The sequence below is a fragment of the Canis lupus genome, unplaced genomic scaffold, assembly GCF_011100685.1.
Source record: "Canis lupus familiaris isolate Mischka breed German Shepherd unplaced genomic scaffold, alternate assembly UU_Cfam_GSD_1.0 chrUn_S1561H1749, whole genome shotgun sequence".
Taxonomy (NCBI): Eukaryota; Metazoa; Chordata; class Mammalia; order Carnivora; family Canidae; genus Canis; species Canis lupus.
In genome coordinates, this window is record NW_023330401.1 from 114,868 (window position 1) to 127,856 (window position 12,989).

The 12,989-nt window shown below is 44.7% G+C and overlaps 1 long non-coding RNA gene across 2 annotated transcripts in view; it reads right to left on the minus strand.

The window, feature by feature from the left end:
• The window catches only part of LOC119878371, a 28,088-nt gene extending 15,428 nt beyond the window's left edge, over positions 1-12,660 (minus strand). For both annotated transcript variants that reach the window (XR_005386819.1, XR_005386818.1), the window contains exon 1: positions 10,745-12,660. This is a non-coding gene — a long non-coding RNA (uncharacterized LOC119878371). The remainder of the gene's footprint in view (positions 1-10,744) is intronic.
• Between the last annotated feature and the right edge of the window lie 329 nt (positions 12,661-12,989).

Below are 12,989 nucleotides of genomic sequence, written 5' to 3' on the forward strand. Positions count from 1 at the left end.
CCATAACTAGCAAAGGAATTGAATCAGCAAGGCACCTGGGTGCCTCAGTGGTTCAGCATGTGCTTTGGCTCAGGTCATGATCCCGGGGTCCTGGGGAATCAAGTCACACATCAGGCTCCCCGCATGGAGCCTCATTTTCCCTCTGCCTATACCTCTGCCTCTCTGTGTCTCTCATGAATACATAAATAAAATCTTTAAAAAAGACAAAAAGACAAAAAGATGAGAAAGGACCCAAATAAAATCACAAATGAGAAAAGAGAAATAACAACCAACACTAGAGAAATAGAAACGATAATAAGAGAATATGATGAAAAATTATATGCCAACAACTGAGAACCTGGAAGAAATAGATCAATTCCTAGAAATATATAACATAGCAAAAATGAAAAAGGAAGAAACAAGAAACTTGAACAGACAGATAACCAGCAGAGAAATTGAATCAGCAATAAGGGATCTCCCAACAGGAGATGCTTAGATCGATAGAACAGAATGGAAAGCCAAAAAAAGATAAAAACATGTAACTCTATGATCCATTAATGGACAACAAGGCAGGAAGGAATATCCAATGGCACAAAGACAGTCTCTTCAAGAAACCCTAAACCTGACCCCAGGATAAGAACAAATGGTGTTGGGAAAACCAGGCAGCCACATGCAGAAGAATGAAACTGGACCACTTTCTTACACCATCTATATAAAAAATAAATTCAAAATGGATGAAAGACCTAAATGTGAGACCTGAAACCATACAAAGAAGAAAAGATAGGCAGCAACGTCGTTGACATTGGCCATTGGATCATCTTTCTAGATATGCCACTGAGGTGAGGGAAACAAAAGCAAAAATACTATTGGGACTTCATCAAATTGAAAAGCTTCTGCAAAGTGAAAGAAACAACCAAAGCTAAAAGGTAACATACAGGAGGAGGGGCAAGATGGCGGAAGAGAAGGGTCCCCAAGTCACCTGTCCCCACCAAATTACCTAGATAACCTTCAAATCATCCTGAAAATCTAGGAATTTGACCTGAGATTTAAACATATACCAGCTGGAATGCTACAGTGAGAAAAGTTTGTGCTTCTATGAAGGTAGGAAGATGGGAAAAAGAAATAAACAAAAGGCATCTAAGGGGGAGAGGCCACCGAGGAGCCGGGCTAAGGCCAGGGCAAGTGTCCCCCGGTCAGGAGAGCTCTGTCCCAGAGAATCAGGAGCTGCACCAATCTTCCAGGGTGGAATGGCGCTCGCAACAATTCAGAGCAGGACCCCAGGAGGATGGGGAACCCTTGGGGTCCATGGAACACTAACAGACACCTGCACTCCCAGGAGAGTGCACCGAGCTCCCTAAGGGTTGCAGGGCACATGCATTGACCCAGGAGCAGCTCTGAGGGGCTCGGGTGGCCGCTCTGTGCAGAGGGGGCTGTGGGTCCCTGGGAGGAGCTAGGTGTCAGCACCTAGGGCAAAGGAAGAGGCGCCGTGTGGAGGGGGCTGCGCGGCTCCTGGAGCAGCTCAGAGGGGCTAGGGCGGCGGCTCTGTGGAGAGGTGGCTGCACGGCGGGGAGCGAGAATCCAACAGCGCTGGCCCCGGAGCACAGGGCGCCGAGACACAGCCCAGGATTCGGCCTCCCCCGGTACAGGCAGAGGCCCGGAGGGCCCAGGACAGCAAGGACGCTCCTGCCAAGAGCTCAGCAGACCAGCAGCCCACCCTGGAACCTCCAGGCCCTGCAGATGGATTTCTCCGGAGTTACTGCAGGGCTGAATACCGGTTTTCAGACCTGGCCACTGCCACTGGGGTCGTTCCTCCTTGGGCTTCACGGGGTAAACAACCTCCACTGAGTGCTTCACCAGGCAGGGGGAAGAGGAGCTCCCCCAAGGGCTAACACCTGAAAATCAGCACAACAGGCCCCTCCCCCAGAAGACCAGCTAGACGTACAACTTCCAGGGAAGTCAAGGGACGTAAAGTATACAGAATCAGAAGATACTTCCCCCATGTTTTTTTTTTATTTCTGATTGCTTTCCCCCACCCTTTTTCTCCCCTTTTCTTTCTATAATTTCTCCTTTTATTCTTTTTTGCTTTTTTTCTTCCTTTTTACTTTTTTCTTTTTCTATTCTCTTTCCTTCTTTCTCTCCTCTCTTTTTCTCTTAAGCCCAATACAACTTGTTTTTGGCCACTGTGCACTGAGCAAAATGACTAGAAGGAAATGCTCACCTCAAAAGAAAGAAACAGTCCTCTCTCCCACAGAGTTACAAATCAGGATTACAATTCAATGTCAGAAAACCAATTCAGAAGCACTATTATACAGCTACTGGTGGCTCTAGGAAAAAGCATAAAGGACTCAAGAGACTTCATGACTGCAGAATTTTGATCCAATCAGGCCGAAATTAAAAATCAATTGAATGAGATGCAATCCAAACTAGAAGTCCTAATGACGAGGGATAACGAGGTGGAAGAACGAGTGAGTGACATAGAAGACAAGTTGATGGCAAAGAGAGAAACTGAGGAAAAAAGAGACAGACAATTAAAAGACCAGGAAGACAGATTAAGGGAAATAAACGACAGCCTGAGGAAGAAAAACCTATGTGTAAATGGGTTTCCTGAGGGCGCTGAAAGGGACAGCGGGCCGGAATGTGTATTTGAACAAATCATACCTGAAAACTTTCCTAATCTGGGAAGGGAAACAGGCATTCAGATCCAGGAAATAGAGAGATCCCCCCTAAAATCAATAATAACCATCCAACACCTCGACATTTAATAGTGAAGCTTGCAAAGTCCAAGGATAAAGAGAAGATCCTTAAAGCAGCAAGAGACAAGAAAATCCTGACCTTTATGGGGAGGAGCATTAGGGTATCAGGAGATGTCTCCAAAGCGACCTGGCAGGCAGAAAGGGCTGGCAGGATATATTCAGGGTCCTCCATGAGAAGAACATGCAACCAAGAATACTTTATCCAGCAAGGCTCTCATTCAAAATGGAAGGAGAGATAAAGAGCTTCCAGGAAGGGCAGGAACTGAAAGAATATGTGACCTCCAAACCAGCTCTGCAAGAAATTTTAAGGGGGACTCTTAAAATTCTCCTTTAAGAAGAAGCTCAGTGGAACAATCCACAAAAACAAGGACTGAATAGATATCATGATGACACTAAACTCATATCTGTCGATAGTAACTCTGAACGTGAATGGGCTTAATGACCCCTTCAAAGGCGCAGGGTTTCAGACTGGATAAAAAAGTAGGACCCAACTATTTGCTGTCTACAAGAGACTCATATTAGACAGAAGGACACCTACAATCTGAAAATAATGTGTTGGAGAACCATTTACCATTCAAATGGTCCTCAAAAGAGAGCAGGGTTAGCCATCCTTATATCAGGTAAACTAAAATTTACCCCGAAGACTGTAGTGAGAGATCAAGATGGACACTAAATCATACTTAAGGATCTATCCAACAAGAGGACTTACCAATCCTCAATATATATGCCCCGAATGTGGGAGCTGCCAAATATTTAAACCAAATAATAACGAAAGTGAAGAAATATTTAGATAATTATTATCTTATACTTGGTGACTTCAATCTAGGTCTTTCTACCCTCGATACGTCTTCTAAGCACAACATCTCCAAAGAAACGAGATCTTTAAATGATACACTGGAGCAAATAGATTTCACAGATATCTACAGAACTTTACATCCAAACTGAATTGAATAAACATTCTTCTCAAGTGCACATGGAACTTTCTCCAGAATAGACCACATCCTGGGTCACAAATCGCATCTGAACCGATACCAAAAGATTCAGATCGTCCCCTGCATATTCTCAGACCATAATGCCTTAAAATTAGAACTAAATCACAACAAGAAGTGTGGAAGGACTTCACACATTGGAGGTTAAGGACCATCCTGCTTAAAGATGAAAGGGTCAACCAGGAAATTGAGGAAGAATTCAAAAGATTCATGGAAACTAATGAGAATGAAGACACAAACGTTCAAAATCTTTGGCATGCAGCAAAAGCAGTCCTAATGAGGAAATACATCACAAAACAAGCATCCATTCAAAAACTGGAAAGAACTCAAATACAAAAGCTCACCTTACTCATAAAGGAGCTAGAGAAAAAAACAGCAGCTAGATCCTACACCCAACAGAATAAGAGAGTTAATGAAAATTTGAGCAGACCTCAAGGAAATCGAGACCAGAAGAAATGTGGAACAGATCAACAAAACCAGGAGTTGGTACTTTGAAAGAATTAATAACATACATAAACCATTAGCCAGTCTTATTAAAAAGAATAGAGAGAAGACTCAAATTAATAAAATCATGAATGAGAAAGGAGAGATCACTACCAACACCAAGGAAATACAATCGATTTTAAAAACATATTATAAACAGCCATACGCCAATAAATTAGGCAATCTAGAAGAAATGGACGCATTTCTGGAAAGCCCCAAACAACCAAAACTGGAACAGGAAGAAATAGAAAACCTAAACAGGCCAATACCCAGGAAGGAAATTGAAGCAGTCATCAAAAACCTCCCAAGACACAAAAGTCCAGGGCCAGATGGCTTCCCAGGGGTATTCTATCAAATGTTTAAAGAAGAAACCATACCTATCCTACTAAAGCTGTTTGGAAAGATAGAAAGAGATGGAGTACTTCCAAATTCGTTCTATGAAGCCAGCATCACCTTAATTCCAAAACCAGACAAAGACCCTCACCAAAAAGGAGAATTACAGACCAATAGCCCTGATGAACATGGATGCAAAAATTCTCGACAAGATCCTAGCCAATAGGATCCAACAATACATTAAGAAAATTATTCACCATGACAAAGTAGGATTTATCCCCGGGACACAAGGCTGGTTCAACACTCGTAAAACAATCAATGTGATCATCATATCAGCAAGAGAAAAACCAAGAACCATATGATCATCTCATTAGATGCAGAGAAAGCATGTGACAAAATAGAGCATCCATTCCTGATCAAAACACTTCAGAGCGTAGGGTAGAGGGAACAATCCTCGACATCTTAAAAGCCATCTAGGAAAAGCCCACTACAAATATCATTCTCAATGGGGCAGCACTGGGAGCCTTTCCCCTAAGATCAGGAACAAGACAGGGATGTCCACTCTCACCACTGCTATTCAACGTAGTATTGGAAGTCCTAGCCTCAGCAATCAGACAACAAAAGACATTAAAGGCATTCAAATTGGCAAAGAAGTCAAACTCTCCCTTCTTCAGCCGATGACATGATACTCTACCTAGAAAACCCGAAGCCCTCCCCCGCAAGATTGCTATAACTCATAGCAATTTGGTAGCGTTGCAGGATACCAAAATCACTGCCCAGAAATCAATGGCATTTCTATATACTAACAATGAGACTGAAGAAAGAGAAATTAAGGAGTCAATCTCATTTACAATTGCACCCAAACCATAAGATACCTAGGAATATACCTAATCAAGGAGGTAAATGATCTATACACTAAAAACTATAGAAAACTTCTGAAAGAAATTGAGGAAGACACAAAGAGATGGAAAAATATTCCATGCTCATGGATTGGCAGAATTAATATTGTGAAAATATCAATGTTACCCAGGCAATGTACACGTTTAATGCAATCTCTATCAAAATACCATGGACTTTCTTCAGAGAGTTAGAACAAATTATTTTAAGATTTCTGTGGAATCAGAAAAGACCCCGAATAGTCAGTGGGATTTTATTTTATTTTTTTAAGATTTATTTATTTATGATAGACATAGAGAGAGAGAGGCAGAGACACAGGAGGAGGGAGAAGCAGGCTCCATGCAGGAGCCTGATGTGGGACTCGATCCCAGGTCTCCAGGATCACGCCCTGGGCTGCAGGCAGCACTAAACTGCTGCGCCACTGGGGCTGCCCAGTCAGTGGGTTTTTAAAAAAGAAAACCATATCTGGGGGCATCACAATGCCAGATTTCAGGATGTACTACAAAGCTGTGGTCATCAAGACAGTGTGGTACTGGCACAAAAACACACATAGATCAATGGAACAGAATAGAGAACCCAGAAGTGGACCTTGAACTTTATGGTCAACTAATATTCGATAAAGGAGGAAAGACTATCCATTGGAAGAAAGACAGTCTCTTCAATAGATGGCGCTTGGAAAATTGGACATCCACCTTCAGAAGAATGAAACTAGACCACTCTCTTTCACCATAAACAAAGATAAACTCAAAATGGATGAAAGATCTAAATGTGAGACAAGAGTCCATCAAAATCCTAGAGGAGAACACAGGCAACACCCGGTTTGAACTTGGCCACAGCAAGTTTATGCAAGGTACATCCATGAAGGCAAAAGAAACAAAAGCAAAAATGAACTATTGTGACTTCATCAAGATAAGAAACTTTTGCACAGCAAAGGATACAGTCACCAAAACTAAAAACAACCTTCAGCATGGGAGAAGATATATGCAAAAGACGTATCAGATAAAGGGCTAGTTTCCAAGATCGATAAAGAACTTCTTAAAATCAACACCAAAGAGACATACAATCCAATCATGAAATGGGCAAAAGACATGAAGAGAAATCTCACAGAGGAAGACATTGACATGGCCAACATGCACATGAAAAAATGCTCTGCATCACTTGCCATTAGGGAAATACAAATCAAAACCACAATGAGATACCACCTCACACCAGTGAGAATGGAGAAAATTAACAAGGCAGGAAACCGCAAATGTTGGAGAGGATGCGGAGAAAAGGGAACCCTCTTACACTGTTGGTGGGAATGTGAACTGGTGCAACCACTCTGGAAAACTGTGTGGAGGTTCCTCAAAGAGTTAAAAATAGACCTGCCCTACGACCCAGCAATTGCAGTGTTGGGGATTTATCCCAAATATTCAGATGCAATTCAACGCTGGGACACCTGCACCCCGATGTTTATAGCAGAATGTCCACAATAGCCAAACTGCGGATGGAGCCATGGTGTCCATCGAAAGATGAATGGATAAAGAAGATGTGGTTTATGTATACAATGGAATATTACTCAGCCATTAGAAACGACAAATACCCACCATTTGCTTCAAAGTGGATGGAACTGGAGGGTAGTATGCTGAGTGCAGTAAGTCAATCGGAGAAGGACAAACTGTATGTTCTCATTCATTTGGGGAATATAAATAATAGTGAAAGCGAATATAAGGGAATGGAGAAGAAACGTGTGGGAAATATCAGAAAGGGAGACAGATCATAAAGACTCCTACCTCTGGGAAATGAACTAGGGGTGCTGGAAGGGGAGGAGGGCGGGGGGTGGGGGTGAATGGGTGACGGGCACTGAGGGGGACACTTGACGGGATGAGCACTGGGTGTTATTCTGTATGTTGGTCAATTGAACACCAATAAAAAATAAATTTGGGATCCCTGGGTGGCGCAGCAGTTTGGTGCCTGCCTTTGGCCCAGGGCGCGATCCTGGAGACCCGGGATCGAGTCCCACATCAGGCTCTCAGTGCATGGAGCCTGCTTCTCCCTCTCCCTCTGTCTGTGTCTCTGCCTCTCTCTCTCTCTCTCTCTCTCTCACTGTGTGCCTATCATAAGTAAATAAAAATAAATAAAAATAAAAAAATTTATTAAAAAAAAGACCAAACAACTAAATATTTATGCTGCCAACATGGGAGTACCAAAATATAGTAACCAATTAACAACAAAAGTACAGGAACACACTGATAATAATACAATGATAGGGGATTTTAACACCCACTTATGTCATGGACCGATCGTCTATGCAGAAAATCAACAGGGGAACAACAGCCTTGACACACTGGACCACAGGGACTCAACAGATATAGTCTGAACATTTATTCCTAAAGCAGAATACACATTCCTTTCAAGTGCACATGGGACATTCTCCAGAACAGATCATATCATGGCCCACAAATCAGCCCTCAACAGGTACAACAGGTACAAGAAGGTTGGTATCACACCATATACATTTTTGGACAATGAGGCTATGAAACTCGAAGTCGACAGTAAGAACAAATTTGGACAGACCAAAAATACGTGGAGATTATGAACATCCTACTAGAGAATGAATGGAGCAACCAGGAAATTAAAGAGGAAATTTAAAACAAATGAAAATGAAAACATGTTTCTCCAAACCTCTGGGATGTAGCAAAGGCAGTCCTAAGAGGGAAGTACATAGCAATACAGGCCTACCTCAAGAAACAAGAAGTCTCCAATACACAACCTAACCCTACACCTAAAGGAGTTGGTAAAGGAATAGCAAACAAAGCCTAAAGCCTACAGAAGAAGGGAAAAAATAAAGATGAGAGCAGAAATAAACAATACAGAAACAACAAAACAGTAGAATGGAATAGCGAAACTAAGAGCTGGTTCTTCAAAATAATTAATAAAATGGATCAAGCCCTAGCCAGCCTTATCAACGAGAAAAGAGAAAACCTAAATAAATAAAATCACAAATGAGAGAAGAGAGATCTCAATCAACACCAGAAAAATAAGACAATTATAAGGGAATACTATGCAAGATTATACGCTAACAAACTGGGAGAACTGGAAGAAATGGACAAATCCCTAGAAATGTGTAAACGAGCAAAACTGAAATAGGAAGAAATAGAAAATATGAACAGACCCATAACTAGCAAAGAAATTGAATCAGCAAGGCACCTGGGTGCCTCAGTGGTTGAGCATGTGCTTTGGCTCAGGTCATGATCCCGGGGTCCTGGGGGAGCACGTCCCACATCAGGCTCCCCGCATGGAGCCTCATTTTCCCTCTGCCTATACCTCTGCCTCTCTGTGTCTCTCATGAATACATAAAGGTGCAGCCACTGTGGAAAACAGTCTGGAGGGTCCTCGAGAAGTTAAAAATAGGGGATCCCTGGGTGGCGAAGCCGTATGGCACCTCCCTTTGGCCCAGTGCGTGATCCTGGAGACCCGGGATCGAATCCAACATCAGACTCCCGGTACATGTAGCCTGCATCTCCCTCTGCCTGTGTCTCTGCCTCTCTCTCTGTGACTATCATAAAAAAACTTAAAAAAAAGAAGTTAAAAATAGAGCTACCCTACGATACCAAAATTGCACAGCTAGGTATTTACCCTGAGGATACAAAAGTAGTTTAGTAGATTTGAAGAGGAACACACAGCCTAGTGTTGGTAGCAGCGTTATCAACAACAGCAAAACTGTGTATACAGCCCAGATGTCCATTGACAGATGAATGGGCAGAGACGATGTGGTAAACATACACACTGCGACATCACTTGGTCATCAGAAGGGATGAAAGGAATCCATTTACAATGACGTGGGAGAAGTGGAAGGGACCTATGCTAAATGAACTCAGTCAGTCAGAGAAAGACAGATACCAAATACCATACAATTGCATTCACATGTGAATTTTAAGAAACCAAACAAATTGGCAAAGGGGCCAAGGGAGGGATGAGAGATGCAAACCAAGGAACACATTTTAACCACAGTGAATAAACTAATAAATACCAGAGGAAGGAGGGGGGATGGGGAATCAGGGGATGGGGATAGTGGAGGTCACCCCTGACCAGAACCAGGCGTTGGATTCAAGGGTTGAATCACTATGTGTAAACCTGAAACTACATCATACTGTGTTTATAAAGAGGAATTCAAATAAATCTTTAAAATAATAATTGGTAGTATAGAGAAAACATGTGCGCAAAAGAGATAAAGTCAGAAAGGCAACTGAAAATCCAAACAAAGAGTCTTTAGAGCCACAAATCCCCTCCTTAGCTCAGCTCAGGAGAATCCTGCCATGCCTATTCTCACCCCAGCAGAAGCATGGATTTTGATTCTCTGGGGAGGCCACTGACTTGGTGGAGTCAGGCTATCTTTGAACTCAAAACCTAAATAGAGTGCATAAAACTAAACTGCCCAAGATGCTAGGAGTCCCAGTGCAGGCACATGCCAAGACACAAACTCTAACCATACACAGACATAAGCCTAACCCTCCACTTAAGTCTAATGTTAACCTAACCCTTAAACAAGAAATATCACTAATCAAAAACCAAACACAAACCCCAAGACCGAAACACATTCACTGAACCTTCCTGCCAACCCTCACCCTAACTCCTAAACCTATTCTAAACCCTTAACCCTGACCCTTACCTTAAATCTAACCCTAACCCTAACCTCTAACCCTAACCTTATCTTAATGTACTCAAATCCTATTCCTAACCTTAACCTGTACCCTAACCCTAACCCTCTAATACTAATCCTATCTCATATCCCAAAGTGTACCCTAACCCTACCCTAAAAGAAATCCCTAACCCACTGCCTAACCCTCTCTTACCCTTTTCCAAAACCGTGCCCTGACCCTGACCTAACCCTAACCATAACCCCTAATCAAACACTAACCCTAACCCTAGCCCTAACCCCTACCCTAAAACTAACCCTCGCCCTAACCCTAAACCTAGCCCTAACTTTAACTCTGAACCCTAAAACTAACCCCTAACCCTAACTCACACCCTAACCCCTAACCCCAACTGCAAACCTAGCCTAAACCTAACTCTAACCATAACCCAAACTCCAACTCGTAACCTCCTGCCCTAATCCCTAAATTCTAAACCCTAACCCTAAGTCTAACTCCTGTCCCTAATCCAAACCCCGATCCTAACTCCTAACAACTGAACCTTACCCTTATCCCTCACCCTAACCTTTAATCCATAACCATAAGCATAATCACTAACCCCTAACATCTAACCTAAGACTAACCACCAACTGCCTCCCCTCCCCTGTCTTACCATTCATTCTACCCATTCACTTACCCAGAGTTCTGAGGAGTCCCTTCTGACATGGACGTGGCCCCCAACGGCGCCTCCAGAGTCCTCCAGGGGGTCCTGAGGAAGCCGGGCTCCTGTGAGTGGGGACATGGCCCCACGTGTTCCTGAGTCATAGTCAGCGGGTACTGAGGACCCGGGTCTCCTGTCAACCTGGATTATGCCTCACATACTCTGGAAGCCTCACAGCAGGTTCTCAGGATGCTGGAGGCTCCTGTCAGCCTGGACATGGACCCACGTCCCCCAGAAAACTCACAGTGGGTCCTGAGGAGGCTGTGGGTTCCTGTCAGCCTAGACGCAGCCTCATGTGTCCCGAAGCCAAAGTGCAGGTCCTGAGGAGGACATGGCCCCACATTTTCCTCTGCCTCACCATAAGACTTGAGGAGCCTGGGAGCTCCTGTCAGCACGGACGTGGCCCCAAATCATCCCGATCCTTCACAGTGCATCCTGAGGAGGCTGGAGACTCCTGTCAGTGTGGATTCAGCATCCACATCTTCCTTAGGCCTCACCACAGGCTCTGACAAGGCTGGGGTCTTCTGTCTGCATGGACGCATCTCCATATTTCCTGAAGACTACACCGGGTGTCCTGAGGACATCAGTGTCTGTTGTGTGGACGTGGCCCCACGTCCTCCCAAAGCGACACCACAGGTTCTGAATGGCTGGGGCTCCTGTCACTGTGGATGCTGCCCCCAGCTTCCAGAAGCCTCAACTTATGACCTGAGGAACCAGTTAGCTCCTGCCAGAGTGGACACAGCGCCACATCTTTCAGAAGCCTCCAGGCATGTCCTCAGGTGGCCCAGGGGCTCCTGTCAGCGTGGATGCAGGCCCACATCTTACTGAAGCCTCCCCGCGGGTCCTGAGGCAGCCCAGGGGCTCCTGTCAGGGTGGGTGCAGGCCCACAATTTCCTGAAGCCTCCCCGCAGGGCCGGAAGCGGCCCAGGGTCTCTTGTCAGGGTGGATGTTGGCCCACATCTTCCTGAAGCCTCACCGTGTGTCCTGAAGAGACTGAGGCTCCTGTCATCATGAACGCTGCCCAATATCCCCCTGAAGACTCTGCGTAGTTTCTGAGGAGGCTGTGGCTCATCCACGTGGACATGTCCCCACATCTTCCTCAGGCCTCCCCAGCACAGGCTGGCTCCTGTTAGTGCAGGCAAAGGAGGCCTACTGCACATGCATGCCCCCTGGGCGGTGCCTGGGCTGGGCACCCACTGCGGGATGCTCAGTCGCTACAGGAGGCTGTGCAGGAGGCAGCGTGCCCGTCTCTGGGCCCACCTCTGCCTCCTTCCAGGCTCTAGCTGTGGCCTGTTATCTTCGGAAACATCTGCCTGAAAAAGAGCCCAACACCCGGCTTCCCCAAAAATACTTAAGGAGAAAGAATTGGAGCCCAAAGGATGTGAAACGAAATGTGGACCAGACTTTTACCATGTCCTGTAAAACTCACTCAACCCTCTTCCACTGTGGGCGGGACCGTGGGCTGCTGCAGGCACCCTGGAAACAGTGTGGAGGCTCCTCAGGAAGTTGCAAATAGAGCCGCCCTGCGACCAGCAGGTGTACGGCCTGGAGCTCACTCCGAAGATACAGATGCAGTGAGATGTGGGACAACTGCACCCCAATGTCCACAGCAGCGGGGTCCACATTGCCACACTGTGGGAGGAGCCTCGGTGCCCTGTGGCAGATGAGGGATAAAGAGGATGGGAGATAGATGATGGTCATAGAGAAAGGAATGGTACTCAGTTATCAAAGAGAAGGAAATCTTGCCATTTGCAATGTCATGCATAGAACTAGAGGGATCATCCTAAGTGAAATAGGTCATTTGGAAAACAGAATGACCCTGTGGTGTCATTCATAGGTGGAATTAAAGAAGCAAAGCAGAACATCTGTGAAGGGAAGGAAAAACAAATAAGATGAACACAGATGCAGGAAATACAGACTCTTAATTATAGGAAACAAACTGAGTGTTGCTGCAGGGGAGGGGATGGGGGAGGGGATAACAGGGGACCAGCATGAAGGAGGGCATGTGATGTCACGACCACTGCGGTTATCTCCAACTGGTGAATCCCTGAATTCTTCCTCTGAAAGTATAATACACTATACGTTAATTAATTTGGTTTAAATTAAATTAATTTTAAAAAATCAGTTGTATCAGAGCACGTTTCCTTCTGGACTCTCTGTTCTGCTCCTTCAGCTTATGCTGGGACCAACCCTCGTGGGTCTAGTTTGTTTAAGTAGGCAT